The sequence below is a fragment of the Lytechinus variegatus genome, chromosome 12, assembly GCF_018143015.1.
Source record: "Lytechinus variegatus isolate NC3 chromosome 12, Lvar_3.0, whole genome shotgun sequence".
NCBI lineage: Eukaryota > Metazoa > Echinodermata > Echinoidea > Temnopleuroida > Toxopneustidae > Lytechinus > Lytechinus variegatus.
In genome coordinates, this window is record NC_054751.1 from 4,660,111 (window position 1) to 4,677,163 (window position 17,053).

Genomic DNA, 17,053 nt, shown 5'->3' on the forward strand with positions numbered 1-17,053 from the left:
TAAAAACCACAATCGAGGTACTAGTTTAAGCCCAAATCAAACATCAAGTCGTTTTGTCCTTTTGACCCCTATATGAAATCATTATCCAACCGATTGGCGGTCACGATCCCTAACACGTAGTTCATCGATCACGCTGGTGGGCTTGCCGATAATCGACATAAATTTGTAAGTGTTTAATGGCGGGAAATATTGACGTCCAGCGGCGCGTTCCAACGAGTTTGCTTGAGAACAATCAAATATGAGAAGACCAGTGGCGCGAAAATTAAGCAACTATCCGACGAATGTAAGAAATTTTTCGGCGCCCTTTGGTTCTCGGCGCCATTATTAACACAAGTGGCCTGCAAACGTTGCGAATCGTCATGGAGCAACACTGTTACAAATGCTGAACGAAAATCATGGCGTATAATACAAGTTTTCGATTTCAATAGTTTAACTATGGTTAGCTGCATTTATCCACAATCGTGAGAAGTTTTCACAAAGGCTTTAATGAAAATATTCCTAACTTTTCACGAATCGCCGCAACTTATGTACAATAAGCGATTTTTTTTTTCTTTCATTAATTTATTATTAATTCCTCAGTCTTTCGTCTCATCTATCGAAATGAAATTACCATAATATCATCCTTGTAGCGAGTGTTGACAAAAAACATGTTTCTGTGAATTTCTAAACTTCTCTGCGACATGAAAATTGTTTGCGGCAATCAAACTGGTTGCGACAAATTGCGAATTCCTATGTAATATGATGTTACGTTCTCGTTACGTTCTTTGACAGAATTCAAATCTTGTTGCGTTCTCAAAAACTATTCAACTACAGTACTCAGTAAAAAAAATGGATAGATGTGGATTCAAACATCAATACAGTCCAAGACGAAAAGAACATCCTATCTCTGAGGAGAAAGTAAAAGGAGACGTTAATTTTGACGGCATATTTTGTCTCGAATGAATCCTTCGCACAAAAGGTATTTTATTTTTGAAGACATCGATTTTTGAGATAAACTTGCTCGTCTTTCTTAATATCCCAAACATTTCCATAAAGCAATCGTCAAACATACTCTTTTGACAGGAAAGATCAGTGAATTAAGTTAATAATATATGTATATATATATATATATATATATATATATATATATATAGGTCTAGGTATATATATATATATATTTATATATATATAGGTCTAGGTATACATTTTTTTCATTATCATTATCACCCTATATACTGTGTCTTGATGTTGCCCAATAGCTTGGCGACATACGAATGCTTCATAGTCATGTTATTAGTAGCATCAATATGTCACTTCTTCATCTCTGAAACCTTGGCGTTGATATTGATGCGAGACACATTAATGAGGGGCTGTGGTTTCTCGCAATGCACAGCCGTCTTAATACGGTCTTGAATCATCAAACAGACACAATCGCAACCTGTGCGTCGAGAAAACCGCGCGCCATCCTGCTGGCGGAAATCAACTTCTAAATATTCATAAAGAATTGCAAAAGTTTGATCGAAATCCTGATCGTAAAATAAGGCCGCATGCTATCAGGTGGAGCACTTTTACACTAATCCCCTCCATCCCACGCCTTTCGTGTCGTGGAGCTGACACCGCACCCCTGTTCTCATGGCGTCAAACATCAATCTATCCGAAGGAGTGCAAGTTCATGCTTCCAAGAATGGTTTCTGACAAAGGCAATCATGACGTTAAAAGTGGAGGCCCGTCGCACCGGAGAGTTTACTGTCATTAATGTACCCCTTGTTTCAATATGTACCCTACCCTAAATCTAACCCTAGACCTAATTACAATACTGCGTAAGTCCTACATCTTAGAAGAAATTAAGCCCGAAGCAATTGTCGCCGGAGCATATGTCGTGTCACCGTGGCTTGTAATGCTCTTCGAAGCTCTTTGGGATGTCGTACGTCTTATATGCCATACTAAAAGCATTAATAACTATAATCCTATAACATATTTCAATTTGAATCATTAGTGAACAGTATACATGGTATAGGCCATACTGGTATACTGGTTTTCACCTATATATTCTTTCATCAACTATTTCCATTGTGCCAATTTATCACCCCCCGCGATATTTCAGGATTTGGGACTTGGTCTCGAAAAATATATCAATTAAAGTTCTGCAATAAACATTCAGTTTAATACATTTTTTTTCGCCAAATTGTTTGTAAGAAAACAAACTTAAGGACCCTTTGACGAGGGTTTAAATTAGATATTGAATGATCGTGGTGTATTCATAGCTGCTTCCAGATCATGCAGAGGGGAGCGTAAGTTAAAAAGGGAATTATTGTCGAAAATCATAATTGAAATGAATCGGCTTTTGTCGAAATTTTAAACATTTTGGTCTAATTTGTCGATTGCTGAGTCACATTCTTAAGAGATACCGCAGAGATTTCATTCAAGTTTCTCCTTTCTTTGTCAAAATCTACCCTAAAAATACTTCCGATAAAAATGTAAAATCAAGACCGTGAAGGAAATGAAAATGAATAGAAGAGGAAAGGAAAAATAGGTTGAGCCTGCGCGTGCGCAATAATGGTCTTCTGAGATTTAAGTGACGGCATTCGAATGTTAAGTGGGAAAACGCAGACTGCCTGGGCCGGAGATGTTTTCTTGGGGGGAAAATTGTTTTCATTAATTGTTTTCTTCTAGCTTTAGTAGAACGGGGACTCACATCTCCGCTTATCAAACTCATAAGGGATATCGGGCTTATTGTTTTTAATCTTGATTTTAAATGGAAAGGAGTTCACTAAGGGGTCGTTAACACTTGGACGCTTTTACGAGTTAAGTAATAATTGCGATTCTTTTTATGAAATGATGTCTGTGGAGTAATGGATTATGCAGACTAAGTCTTTCCCTTTTGTGACATTTTATTTCCCTGTCAGGTTCTGTAGTAAGCCAAAGCAAAATCACCTCCTGGGTGTACCCTCCCCTCAATTGTGACGTCACAAGGTTATTCTATCTGCAGAGACATGCGATTTCATAGGGTAATGATTACAGTAGGGAGTTTAATTTAATATGTCAAACGAAATATTACCGAATTTCTCCTGTATTTACTTCCACTATATCTATTGAATTCCCTGGATGAAAGATACAACAAGTGACGGAACCAGATGGAGGGGGAGGGGAGGGGGGGGGGTGGGGGTAGGAAGACCTCGATCAATTTTACATGCTCCCCCTTTCTTCTTCTGTTTTCTCCTTTTTTTATTACTTACATAATCAAAGGATACAGGCACACCTGCCCCAGCTTCGCCTCTGCTGGAGAAACTCCACATTTTCAGTAGCGTGTTATAAGTGAGGAATGACGGCAAAGAGGAAAAGGATAATGGCGAACTCCTCTTGTGAACTCTCTGGACAATGTACCAACTTAAAGGTCAAGTCCACCTCAGAAAAAATGTTGATTTGAATCAATATAGAAAATCAGACAAGCACAATGCTGAAGATTTCATCAAAATCGGATGTAAAATAAGAAAGTTATGACATTTCAAAGTTTCGCTTATTTCTAATAAAATAGTTATATGAACGAGCCAATTATATCCAAATGAGAGAGTTGATGATGTCACTCACTCACTTTTTCTTTTGTTTTTTATTGTTTGAATTATACAATATTTCAATTTTTACGAATTTGACGATAAGGACCTCCTTGCCTGAAGCACAAAATGTTAAAATAATGGAATTTCACCTGTTCAGGGAGGAATGAAACTTCATTTCACATGACAATGACGAGAAAATCAAAATATTTCATATTTCAAACAATAAAAAGCAAACGAAATAGTGAGTGAGTGACATCATCGACTCTCCCATTTGGATGTTACTGGCTCGTTCATATAACTATTTTGTTAAAAATAAGCGAAACTTTGAAATGTCATAACTTTCTTATTTTACATCCGATTTTGATGAAATTTTCAGTATTATGCTTGTTGAATTTTTCTCTTTTTATTCAAATCAAGTTTTTGTTGGGGTGGACTTTTCCTTTAACACACTAATAAGTCATGTATCAATATCAGACATCTTCATGGGGGTAATGAAGTGGTCAGGATCAGGAGGAGTAAAAAGAAAAAGGAAGAAGGAGGAGGAGAAGTAGAAGAATAAGGCCCTCTTCCTTTTTACGTTATGTGAGATGATTATGTCATGTTTATTTTCAATTCCATCCCCTCATTATTTTTTTTGATAAGTTTTATGATGAATTCTTGAAAAAAGATGTAATTTCCAATTTCACCTTTAGTCCTCACTTATGTCGTCATTTTTTATTATCTCGGGAAACATCATGCCAATTTCAATTTGAGAGGATCAGAAAAACAACAGTTACTAAATTATGAAAAACCTTTTTTGAGAATATTTATATTCAGCTAATGTGATCATCTTCCAGACAACATCCAATATGACCAGAGTGAAAAAAGGAATCCAATGAGTTCCTTGGACATGAACTCAAATCTTTTAAAGGTATATTTCTCTAACAATATCAAAATATTATAAGTGATACAGCGTAAAATGTACAATACTTAATCACAAAATTATGGTACCGTAAAGAATTTAAGGTCACAATGCATAAATTTGCAACACTATTGTCAGTATACAAATGATATCATATTTTTCTTTCTAATTTTTAGATCCATGATTTTTTTATTAAAATGTGAAAGAAAATCCTTCTTGCAAGTTCTTCTCGAGAGGATTTCCCAATGTTTACCTCTCAGTCAAGAATTAGGTGAAATTCATCATCAGCACACTCATACACATGAATCACACTTCCCACAGTCGTCTGTTCTTCTTAAATTTGCTGTTACATGCTGCATTCCCGCCTCTTTTTCCTGTTCCCTGACCGACAAAGTATAAGTGCGAGCGAACTGCGGACCAAAGACAGCCAGTCAGCACTGCGCGCGCCGTGCGACAGAACCATTAGAACCGCAGAGTTCTTGATGGGCCAAGAAAGATGTCCGCAGTGCACTGGAGATTCTATAGGCCTGTCTACTAACCATGATGATCGTGATGGCCACCTGGTTGATCTATTTGCATCATACCCACGATGTCATCCGTCTAACCTTTCTTCACAAAACGACTTTGAAATCGGTAAATCGTTCTCCTGCTACTGTAGCAGGCACGTCCGATGTTTTGGCAGGAGCGCTTATACATTATTGCACATGCAAGTCAGAATATAGAGTATAGCTGTCCAGAATGGTCCAGACTGGATTTTTATTTTGTAAAATAATCTCAAGACTCAAGATTAAAATGTCTCATGAGAACAGAGAACATTAAAAAGATGCATCACTTGACTCATTACATAGGTCTTAACCAGAATGAATCGATAAAGTGGTCCGAAATCGGGTGCCCAATATAATTGTCCCACAGGTTGTTGGAAGTGTTCTATAACTCTTTTGAATTTTTAATAGGGTTTGACCCATATATCTCTTTTGATTTGTTAATAGGGTTTGACCCCTCCCACACAAAAGTAATTCATAATTTTTCTTACTCTGATACTCTCCTCTTTGACATTCTTTCTGATTAAAAATTGCAGTTAGAAATCTGTACCAGAATACATTTATCTTGATGAACTTCTAATTAAAATTTACAACGTTAGATCTTCACAAAGACAACCACTGCTCATTCCAAGGTTAAGTCGCAGTTCTGTATCGTAGGTTTGCCAGTGTACATTGTCATGGCGTGTCAGTCTGATCCACGTGTCTTTCATGAACAATGCCTCTACCCATAATGAAATATTGTATTTGACAGATATGATATGGAATGATAACTTCTGGTTTAGCGCGACGGGAAGACAACCCTTCCGAAGCCCCGGACAGGTGGAGACCTACTTTCAAACAATCGGCATCAAAGGATTGTTTCCTTAGACGAGCCAGACCGCCGGCTAAGTTCTGACGGTGCACCTGGCCTCGTGGTTAGGACTGCGGCAATACTGTTGTATTGGTGGCGGCATGCAGATCATTCATTATGTTCATGTATGATCTTGACTATTCTGTTGCGTCATCCTCAGATGAATGAAACAAGTGTAGATGACACAGTTCAATGTTGGCTCACGGACTGAGGAGCAGGGTGTGTGCAAGGAGGGCAAAAGAGGACATCAAGGTTTGGAATCTTCCCGATGAATCGCATTGCATGGGGTCTGAATAGATACTGGTCTGTCTGTAAAATAAATGTTGATGCAAAAAAAAAACCCGATTTGCATTTTTGGGTTGTAACTGATTAAAAAAAAGAGTGATTCCATGTTGACACTGACGGAGGCCCTATGCTCCCGATAAATTTTGAACAAGCTGCGAGCATAGATGCTGCGAGTAAGATGTATTATATTGTCTCTTTCCGTTGCATCCACAACACATCTACACTCTAAAAAAAGGTTATCCATTTTTTTTTGTAAAATGTAAACATGCATGTTTGTTGGATAAAAAGATACCAAATGCTTTGTAAATTTTGCGCAATGATGAGTTGAAATTTACCCTTCAAACATGCTTTTTGCCCAATATAAGGGAAACAATTACCTAGCAAACATGCATGTTCACTTTCTACCAAATACTGGGGAAAATTTTACTCTCTGTTTTTAGAGTGTATATATTCAAAGTATAACACCAATAAGATAGGGCCTATTCATCTGTTCTAGTTTTCACTTATTTTTTATCCTACGATAACCGTGGTCTATTGTTTGTGTGGCTTACTTTTATTAAGCATTTTGTTTGAGTTTTTTTAAAACAATATTATTTAGTGATGCCTTTGATGTCGACCCACGATATCTCTCGGTTAACAGCTGATAGCCTTCGGCTCTCCAAGAATTGTCTCCAGACTGTTATTGCCAAGACCAAATAACACGCAATTCAAACCACTGATTATGTTTTTCCTACTTTAGTTTTCACATCTGGAAGTAAATATGAGAATATTTCTGCCTTTTTTCAGACTTGAAATGTTAGGTGATAGGGAATTTTCGCAAATTAAACGGGACGGATTCAAGAACACCGTAGATTTATTTTAAAAATGCCCGTCAAAATGACAAAGAACTGTTGGGAGGTCTTTGCCGAAAATTGGTGAAACGGAACAATAGTTTCGTCCTAAGTTTCGGGGCAGACGAAAAATTTCGTCTGTCCAAATCGAGTATAGGACGAAGTTGCTGTTTCGATTGACCACTTTTCGACAAAGACTTCTCGGTTGTTCTTTGTAATGGAGGGCATTTGGTAATAGATTTTCTATGTTCTTGAATCCGTCGAGCGTCGTGTAAGCAAAAAACTTTATTGTAGGGACTGACTTGTCACCATCAAAGATGTAATCCATTACATATCAAGCACGCTAAGAAATAAATGTTCAACTTTGCTTCTATACAGGTGCAATTGCTGAATACGTGAGCACATATTCCAGGTGGAACTATGCACCTTTTTAGCATTTGAGCACCATTTTTTGGTGTAACTCTCCGCCCTTTCACACGGTTAAAAAAAATCGTAATTTGATTGATGATTCCAGTGAAAAACAAGGCTAATGACGAGTTTTTAGCACGTGTGAAACCAAACCAGAACATGATTAGAATCACGAACGCTAATGACAATCACGAATTCAATATTCTATACTCAAGAGGTGAATTCCAGTTAAGTTTCACACAAATCACAGTTTTCTAGTGAGCGTGTGAAAGACCCGATGATTCAACAGACAAATTGCATATCATCATTACGATGATGATTAAAGATTCACCTTCAAGTTAATGAGCATACTACATAACTATGCATCTTTCTAATCTTTGTGCTAGCCTTTGAACACCTCTTTAGGTGCAACACTGTAACTTTATACCTTGGTCACATTTGTTCTACGGCGGCCGTACGGCGAGTCGAAAACAGCCGTTTTAACATATTTTGTACCAGCTACATATAGGTGGTTTGTATAAAAATGAATAAAACGACTGTTTTCGACTCGCCGTAGAACAAATGTGACCAAGGTCTTTGAGCAAACAAAAGTGCACCACTAAAAGATGACTTCTCACAGTGTAGCGTTGCTTAGGGTGCAGAACTGAACAAAACGATTTTACATGATCCAATAGGTGAATGACATGTCGGCCATTTTTATTTATTTTTAACTCGATTATGTTAACAGACAGCGCCATCGGATTTTTTTGTTGCTTTATTCCCAAGTCTCACAAAAAGTACAATTATGGGCAATGGGAAAATCAGATACGCTCAATCAGTGAATAATTTTAAGCTGTGTTGAGTCTCGTCTGGAATATGGAAAGGAAACATTTTATGGGGCTGCTGTCACAATATTCAGCAGAAATAAACGGATATATTGAATCCCCCTTCACTCTCAGCCCACACTTGTCCCACCCCAATTTCCTGTATACTCAAGTATGAGGCGACTTCGTAAAAATAATGTTATCCGTTTAGGATACATTAATCACTTTTCATCTTGTCCATTCGATCTGTGTGGTCATGTTGAAGATAAATAGTTCGAGATTTCAGGATTAAAATGATCGAAATTATTGGGGGGAGGGTGAAGGTTAGGTGGCTCTCGTGAAAGAGGTCATATGGATCGTAATAATTTCAATCTGTTTAGTCAACATTTAATACTCTTAAAACAAGTCATATTAAAGTCTGTCGAAGAAATGCAAAAAAGTTAATACGTTTTACTGTAGGTGAATTGGAAAAAAAGTTCAAATAGAATCCAGCATTATAATAAAAATAAATAAATGCCATTATGAGGCGCCATTTACATCTCGTTAGACATGCTCAATGTGCACAATTGAAGGGGAAGCAAACAAAATTAGCAAAGGAACGGAGAAATATTATTCTTGAAAATCAGTGATAAAAAGTTAAGTAATTAAGTTTGATCTTATATGTAACGAGATCCTTGCTATCACGGACCTCTTGCGGGAGGGAATTAAAAATTGAGGTAATTATGCATTTTCTGTAAAACAAAACTTTTGATAAAAAATGTAAGCAACAAAAGGGGCAATAATATAGGTACACTGGTATCAGTGTTTGTGGGTGGGTGTTTGTGTGTGTTTTAATGCAAATTTTCTTTTTCTCTACTTCAACAAGTCTCCCTGTCTTTCCTCTATGTATGATGATGATAATAATTATACCAATAATAATTATTATATGTGATGATTAATGCAATGTGTACTACTCATGTTATCAGTATACTTATTGTATATTATCATTGTTGTTCTCTGTAATCTGTTTGAAAGGACAAATATACAAACTTGAAACCTGGAACTTGAGCTGTCTTCCACTTCCGCCCGAATTGATAAGTAAGATTTACCACCATTCTTTAGCATAGATATGTCACTGTGGCGCAATGGATTAGCGCATTGGACTTCTAATTCAAAGGTTGCGGGTTCGAGTCCCGCCAGTGATAGCTCACTTTTGTTTTTTTTAACATCAAACTTTTAAAAGGCGAATCACAGATATAAAGCACTTGAAACTGCCAGAACAACTTTTTAATACCAAGTACCCATTCACATCACCTGGGTTGAGTGTATCACAGTGTGGGTGAGTTTCTTGCTGAAGGAAAACTCTATATAGACCACGACGCCCCCAACTGGGATGGGTGCACGTTGATGAAGGGAAGGACATAATTCCATCCCTTTGAGATCTCGACCATTGACCACGCGATTGTGTTGATTTTTAATGCGATCGTTTTACCAATTTTAATCCGATTTTTGTAAAAATTAAAGTCATGAAGCATCGCTGTGTCATCAGTGAAAATACGGAGGGTGGGAGGTGATTGGGGGCAGAGGTAGATTCCAGAGACAACTCTTTTTGAAGTTGAATAAGTTTTTCATTAAACTTTTTAGAATCGAGAAATAAACGATGACTAAATTGCATTTTTTCCCCCTCTTACTGTGGTGCTCATGCATGTTAAATGATTTTTTTTTTACAATTTAGCGAAATTACCTTTGAATAATTTTTCGTTCTAATTTGCTTCCTGACTGCAGCTCATTTTTTTTAATTGTTTACTTTATAATTATATTTCTTGTGTTTTGTGTGCGCTTTCCCCATGCTATAATGATGAAGAATGAGTATAATCGTGTTAGTTATCAGTCCAAGATGGTTATGAGTTGATTTGAGTGTCAAATTAGTACACAAACTGACACTGTACTGTCTGAGGTTTGTGTCATAATTACCTTTACACAGTTAAACTAAAACTTTAGACAAGGGTTCAAATCAAACCAAAGATAAGAATATGGGTCTATATACCTTTGAAATACATGAAATATTATGTATTTACCAAGCTTAGGGGAAAAAGATCCGATCAGACAAATATACATATCATGTATATTTAAAAAAATCCCCTGTCACTATGTTAAGCTGTCAAAATGTTCTTTTAGGAGAGAAAATGTAAACAATTTGTACTTAGAAGTGGCAGGACGAACTTGTTATCTGGACAAAAGTTCTGTGAATACACATTATATTGCAGAGTGTCACAATGCGACTGTAAGTCTATTTAGTGTTAACCCCTAGTAACCATTCAGCCCATATATAATAAAAGGAATTTGGGTGGTTGACTCTTGTCATAGTCCCAGAGTCAATCAACTGTATCTTTAAGTAAGTGATCAAACCCGCTGGGGTGTAAGGATTAGAATTTTACTTTGACTTCTTGACAATCTTAGGTCATGAGCATTGGGTCATTTAACTTGATATATTTAGTTAAGTTCAATGGGGCTCTAAAATTCTATAGATGTTTGTTTTTATGTATGAGAGGAAAAGATTTTTGAGAATGTTTGAGATGGGAGTTTTGAATAGGTGAAATTAAAGCTTGGATAGTTAAGTAGTTTTAATTGGATATGTTCAGCGTGGAAGAGTAAAGCAGAGGAATATTGAGAATGTTAATGACTTTGTCTTTGTGAGAGTCAAGATGGAGTGGTGTTTGAGTAAAAGCAAATCAGAAATCGTTTGATTCTCGGGAGAGGAAGACCCTTCCACATTTGGTCTTAACTCGGAGTGTGAGGGTGTGGTTCTCGTAGGCCATTACTTTGGGTGTATGTTGCAGGCTGTGTAGTGCAGGCACAGCGGAGTCTTAATCCCCATCGTTGGCAGGCTGGATCCAGGCAGCACAGGCCAGGTAAAGCCACCACATCTGCCCTCATCTCACCAGGCACGACTGTTCCAAAGAACTGTAAGTTCACTATTTTATTGGTATAATTAATTATTGTAATTAAAAGCAAAACTTAGTGTTTTCAAAGAAAACAGAAATTCAGTAATTATTTTGCTTATGATTAATGTTGGAGTATTGAACACTAAAGTGCAAAGAATATTAAATGCTTTGTTGTATTGTATAGTAAATCATATTTCATAAATGAAAACTTTGTGAAATCAAACCAAGGAGAAACCAACTAAACATGAAGTAATGATATAAAGATGAAGTAATTAAATGTTATTAAAGTAGACATTTTATTATGGAAGAATTGTTGGTTTATACGCTCAATGACAATGACGATTCCCATATATTTTAAACTGATAGTTATGTGATATATGGCTTGTGAACTGAACAAGAGTAATAGCCAGGATCTGTTTATTGATGTTGTATATGATATAGTTGATGTAAATATTCATTGAACTGAGAAGTTATACTTCTATGAGAAGAGAGATTTCCTTTTGCTATTTAGGGATAAAAGATACCGTAGTTTGTTTTTACATTATTTTCCGTAAGTAGCTCAGTGAATTCAAGCTAGTATATCTTAACTGACTTGTGAACATTTATAGTGTTATTACTGGACCTTGTCTATTAGGAGATGGTTATTTATTTACTCTCTTTAGGGACGAGCTGGGCTCGTACTTCATCCTTAAACTCAGAGTTCGTGACTTGTGATTCATCGTAGCAATCTTGTGGCTCTCAGCCCCCATCATTTCGTCCGCGAATCTGGACTGGCTTTTCGTCGAGAGTTCGCTCGCTTTACTTCGCGTCGTCGAGGCCACCGCAGCTCGCTCTTAGACGACTATATTCATCGGACCAACGATAGTCATTGACGATGTCGAAGGGGTCCTTATTCTGAACTATATAAATTATAACCAGATTAGATATACTACGGTCCAGTGTAGGTATTCATCCAAGTATAAACCCTCTTTTGATGAAACTTAATTGGTGGAATTAATAACCAAGAATATTGTCACGTTTGGATGCCGAATTATTAGGCCTTGATTAAATATAAATAAATCACTCTCATTAGATACATATTGCAACATATTCAGTATAGGTTAATTCATGCTGATGTTAACTGCTGAATACAGTTTGATGTTATGTTGATATGCATGTGATTCATGATTTAATTCTGATTATTCAATTTCTTTAACTATATGTACATTTATAGAGCTGGTCGCTCTGAATTAAATTTATGTTACATATAGATATTGAATGATTGTGTGATTATTGCAAGTGGTAACTACTTTCGTTTCAAGCAGAACCAAATCTATTACCAGACTGGGAATTTCAGTCCCAAGATCTGACACAGAGATATACATTTTTTCTGTAAAACAATATTTTGATTAAGAATGTTAGCAATGTTTTAGGTACACTGGTATGGGTGTGTGTGTGTGAGGGTGTGTGTGTTTTGTTTATGATACAAGTTTTTTTTCTACTCTCTGCCTCTCTCTTTGATGATTTTGCTCTTATACGTTGTGTACCACTCATGTTACCATGGTTACCCATTCGTTTTATATATTACATCTGCATTCCTACTGAATGCTATTATTAGCGTTGTTCTCTGTTAAATGTTTAAAAGACAAATAAACAAACTTGAGACCTCGAACTACCCCCGGTCAGCATATGTCACTGTGGCGCAATGGATTAGCGCATTGGACTTCTAATTCAAAGGTTGCGGGTTCGAGTCCCGCCAGTGATGGCTCTATTTTTTTTAACAACATCATACTTTAAAAGGACAAATCACAGATGTTAAACACTTAACCTGCCAGAACAATGTTTACAGCACAAGTAGGACTGTACAAATCTGCAGGTTTTTTTTACTTCCGAAACTACATTAAATGATCTTAATTATTCATGATTTCATTTAAAAATGATATAATAAAAAAGGGTTTTAAACATCACTCCCTAACTCATATCGGCTTAATCAGCAATCAACATAATTTTTATCTTTATACCAATACGAATTGCTGCAGTCTTGTTATTGTTCATTCGAATTTGATCAAGTTTGCCTATTTTATTTGATTTTTTTCACATATAGATCAACTTTTTTAATTGTTAAGTGTATATATATATATATATATATATATATATATATATATATATATATATATATATATATATACACTTAATTATATATATATATATATATATATATCGACTTGATCATGATGTAGTCACTTTACTGAAATAATCATAATTTTATGTAAAATGTGGAAGCTTAAAAATAGAACTATTCAGTCACAACCAAAATACGTAAAGTCATATTGGTATAATTATGTCTATGTATGGCACTGATCAGTACTGAACCATATAATATTTAGAGGATTATAAAACATGTATATTATGACATTAAAGATAAACACACTAACACTTGAACGAAACGGTCTAATCTTTGCTTATTCCTACTAGTACCATGACTTCTAAAAAAATTGACTTTCCGGCAATGTGGAAAAGAATGCTATGCTGATATTCTCTGCAATATCAGGCTATTTTGATATTTCTATTTCTGTCTGGTTTCTTACCGAATACATGAACATTGATTTTTCATATGTCTCTCAACCTTTCCTTCTCCACGGCACTGAAAAGATCTATTTGAATTAAATTGAATTGAATTAATCAAACCTGTTGCATCAGGTCCATGATGAAAAAAAAAACACAAACAATTATGCTGACCATGTTTTATCCTGTATATTGTATTAAAAGAAAAATAACTTGACACCTCACAAATTCCCAAACATTTCATGAACACATAATCATCATATATGGCTTGAAAACATATCTTCTCCGAAATACGTTTATACCGTATTTGTGTGGTATTTGTTAATGCTTGGATAATCAGGAGGTATTTTTTTTTTACTGAGATGTAAAGTTCGATTTGCGCCAAAGTTCAATTCATTTCATTTTGCATTTATTTCATTCTCGATAAAAACAATTATAAAGCAAGGTATGAAAAACAATATATTTACAAGCAAGAGTAAAAGTTAGTAAGGCATGGCTGCAATGAATGATTCCAGATGCCAATTGATGTCATAATCCTACATTAGTTCGTAAACATATCTGCAAACCATTTTACTTATCATTCCAAGATGGTTAAGAATGATTTGAGTGTTAAATGAGTTCATAAACTAACACTGTCTGACAGGGGTGGATCCAGGATTTTCCAATGGGGGGGGGGCACTTTTTGCCGAGAAAAATTTGGCAAGCAAAAAAAAAAAGAGGGGGGGGGGGTCCTCACTTTAGTATGATCGAACGACATATTCCCATATTCTGACATATTCCCATATGTCGTTATTTGGGGGCACACTTGTGCAAGAACATCATATTTACATTAACTTTTTATTTCTTGCATCCCAACTGCAATCTGTGATAATCTAGCCAAAGTACATTTGTATATAATAACCTTTGAATCTGCCTTTATCATGCTCACAAAAATATTTTTTCTGCATGTTTTAAAAATTTCTTAAGATATATCCTCAATTTTTCTTTAATTGTTGGAAGCACAAAACATTACAAGAACTTTCAGAAATCTGAACTGCATTAAACATGGTGACAGCAGTACTAACTGTGCAAACGGCTAAGATTAATAACATTTCCACAAAGGAGAAAAAAATACATGTTTACTAAGTTTGTTGACCTCAGGTGAACCGTGATTGTTTACTTTTAGAAACTTGTTTTGAATTCCATATTATTTTTTATATCAAATAACTAGCTCTTAGAAGTTTGATTTAATGTTATCAAATATTTTCAAAATAATGAATTCTTATCCAAGTAAATTTATCTGAAATGACCTTAGACCTTGACCCAGAAACCTAAGCTTATACTTACATTATGTATATGATGACATCTCATAAATATTCAATCCAAGTAGAAAACAATAAAGACCTAGGATTTCAAAATTATCTCTGAAAATTTAAAAACTTAATCTTTGGTCCTTTATTATTTTTTTAATGTTGATACCAGTTTTTTGACCCCAAAGTAACATTTGACCTCGATCATGTGACCTAAAACACATACTAGATGATAAGTGACACTTGATCATCCCTATGTCTAAATTTCATGAAATAGGTCCACAAACTTTGTAAGTTAAACTTTTGACATTAAGATTTGATTGTTGATGATGCTGCTACTGCTGCCGTTGGAAATGTGGTGCCCATATTTTTTACTTCTTCTATCGCAGGGAAGACAAAAAAAAACAGTAGGAAAATATAACAATAATAATAACAAAAATTATGTGATAATAACAAAAACACAATAAAAATTATAACACATGCAAAGGAAAGAAAAAAAATCACTAATACAATATATACCATTGCAGTAAAATTATCATTCAATTTGAATGTAATTTTATTCAATAGGCAATCACTTTTGCACTTACATGTACCCTATTGATAAGGATATCTAGGTCCCTACCTTTTTTTTTTCATTTTATCATTTTTCTATTCAAGATCTTTATTCATGTTCTTCCATATATTTTGCACATTTTGACAGTTTTCTTCAATTTATTTGATATCATAAATAATAAAGCTTTCATAAAGTTTCATTCTTTATTACTGACCTGACAAACCAGGGGGTGCTTCACAAAGATTTAATTATGACTTAAGTGAAGTCACACTTATATGCAGAGCAGTACATGAAATGCAACACGCAATCTCAATGATAAATATGCAGTAGTGCACGTCCTCATGACACGATCTGACCAATGCGGTCAAGCCTTTCATACCGTACGCAACTCGGTGTTTAAGTGCGACTCTATTGTCATATTTAAATCTTTGCGAACCCCCCCCCCCAGGTCCATGGTCAAACCTAGATTACTTTGATACATTTTATTTGATTTTTTGTGAGGTTTCTTTTAAACATCCTCTACTAATTTTCATGTAGGTCAAGCATAAACACAAATTAAAGGGGAAGTTCACCCTGAAGAAAACTTTGTTGTAAAAATCGCCGAAAAAAATAATAAAAAATATTGGTGAAGGTTTGAGGAAAATCCGTTAAAGAGTAAGAAACTTATTAGAGTTCAAAGTTTTGGATTTGTGACGTCATAAACGAGCAGCTGCCCCATGTGTTATGTAATATAAAATGCATTAATTTTAAATTTTGTATGGTTTCTGATTACTTAATTTTGTTTTCTATTCATGATTGGGTGTGAAATGATTTGTTTATTGATATACAAAAGGTACAGAAAAAACCATTTTCAATTTTCTGAGAAAATGACATTTCATTGACTTTTTACCATTCACTATGTAGGAATGCTGCTCGCATATGACGTCACAAATTAAATAATTGAAATACTAATAACTTTTTAATTATTTGATGAATTTTTCTCAAACCTTCGGCAATATTTTTTATTATTTTTTCTGCTATTTTTACAATAAACTTTTTGTCAGGGTGAACTTACCCTTTAACTCATTACCATAAAAACACTGCACAATTGTTACCAGATGAATCTTTGAGTGTGCACTGTCAAAATTTAATGACTCTCACATAAATGATACGATACATTCGTGATTCTTCATAATTTTCATGTATACTAATATACATGTACAATGGCATCATTAACCTTTTCAACAGATCATTGTCTCTCCCGTGTATGCATACGCGAATATAGCTTAAACTTGATAATCAAATGGTTTCAAGAAGGAAAACAGAGGACAGATGGACAATCCAGCAAAATAACACCTCTGTCCCCAACTCTGTAGGCTGAGGCATAACAAATGTATGCCTATGGATGAAATTGTCAGTCTAGATTCTATAAACTTCTTGTCTGAATTTGAATAAAATTCAAAGATTAATTAAAATCGATAATTCATAATTTCTACAAAAATATTTTTTGCATGATCATCCTCTCGCTTTAAATATAAATCCTCATTGTCCATCAAATTTTGGTGAAATTGATCAAAAACATGATTGCTTTCGATGATTTATGAGGATTAAA

The 17,053-nt window shown here is 35.1% G+C and overlaps 2 non-coding genes across 2 annotated transcripts; both read left to right on the forward strand.

The window, feature by feature from the left end:
- Positions 1 to 9,262: 9,262 nt before the first annotated feature.
- Positions 9,263 to 9,336, forward strand: TRNAR-UCU. The gene has a single exon. It is a non-coding gene; the product is annotated as a tRNA-Arg (tRNA).
- A 3,410-nt stretch (positions 9,337 to 12,746) lies between these two features.
- On the forward strand, positions 12,747 to 12,820 carry TRNAR-UCU. Its single transcript has one exon. It is a non-coding gene; the product is annotated as a tRNA-Arg (tRNA).
- Positions 12,821 to 17,053: the final 4,233 nt, after the last annotated feature.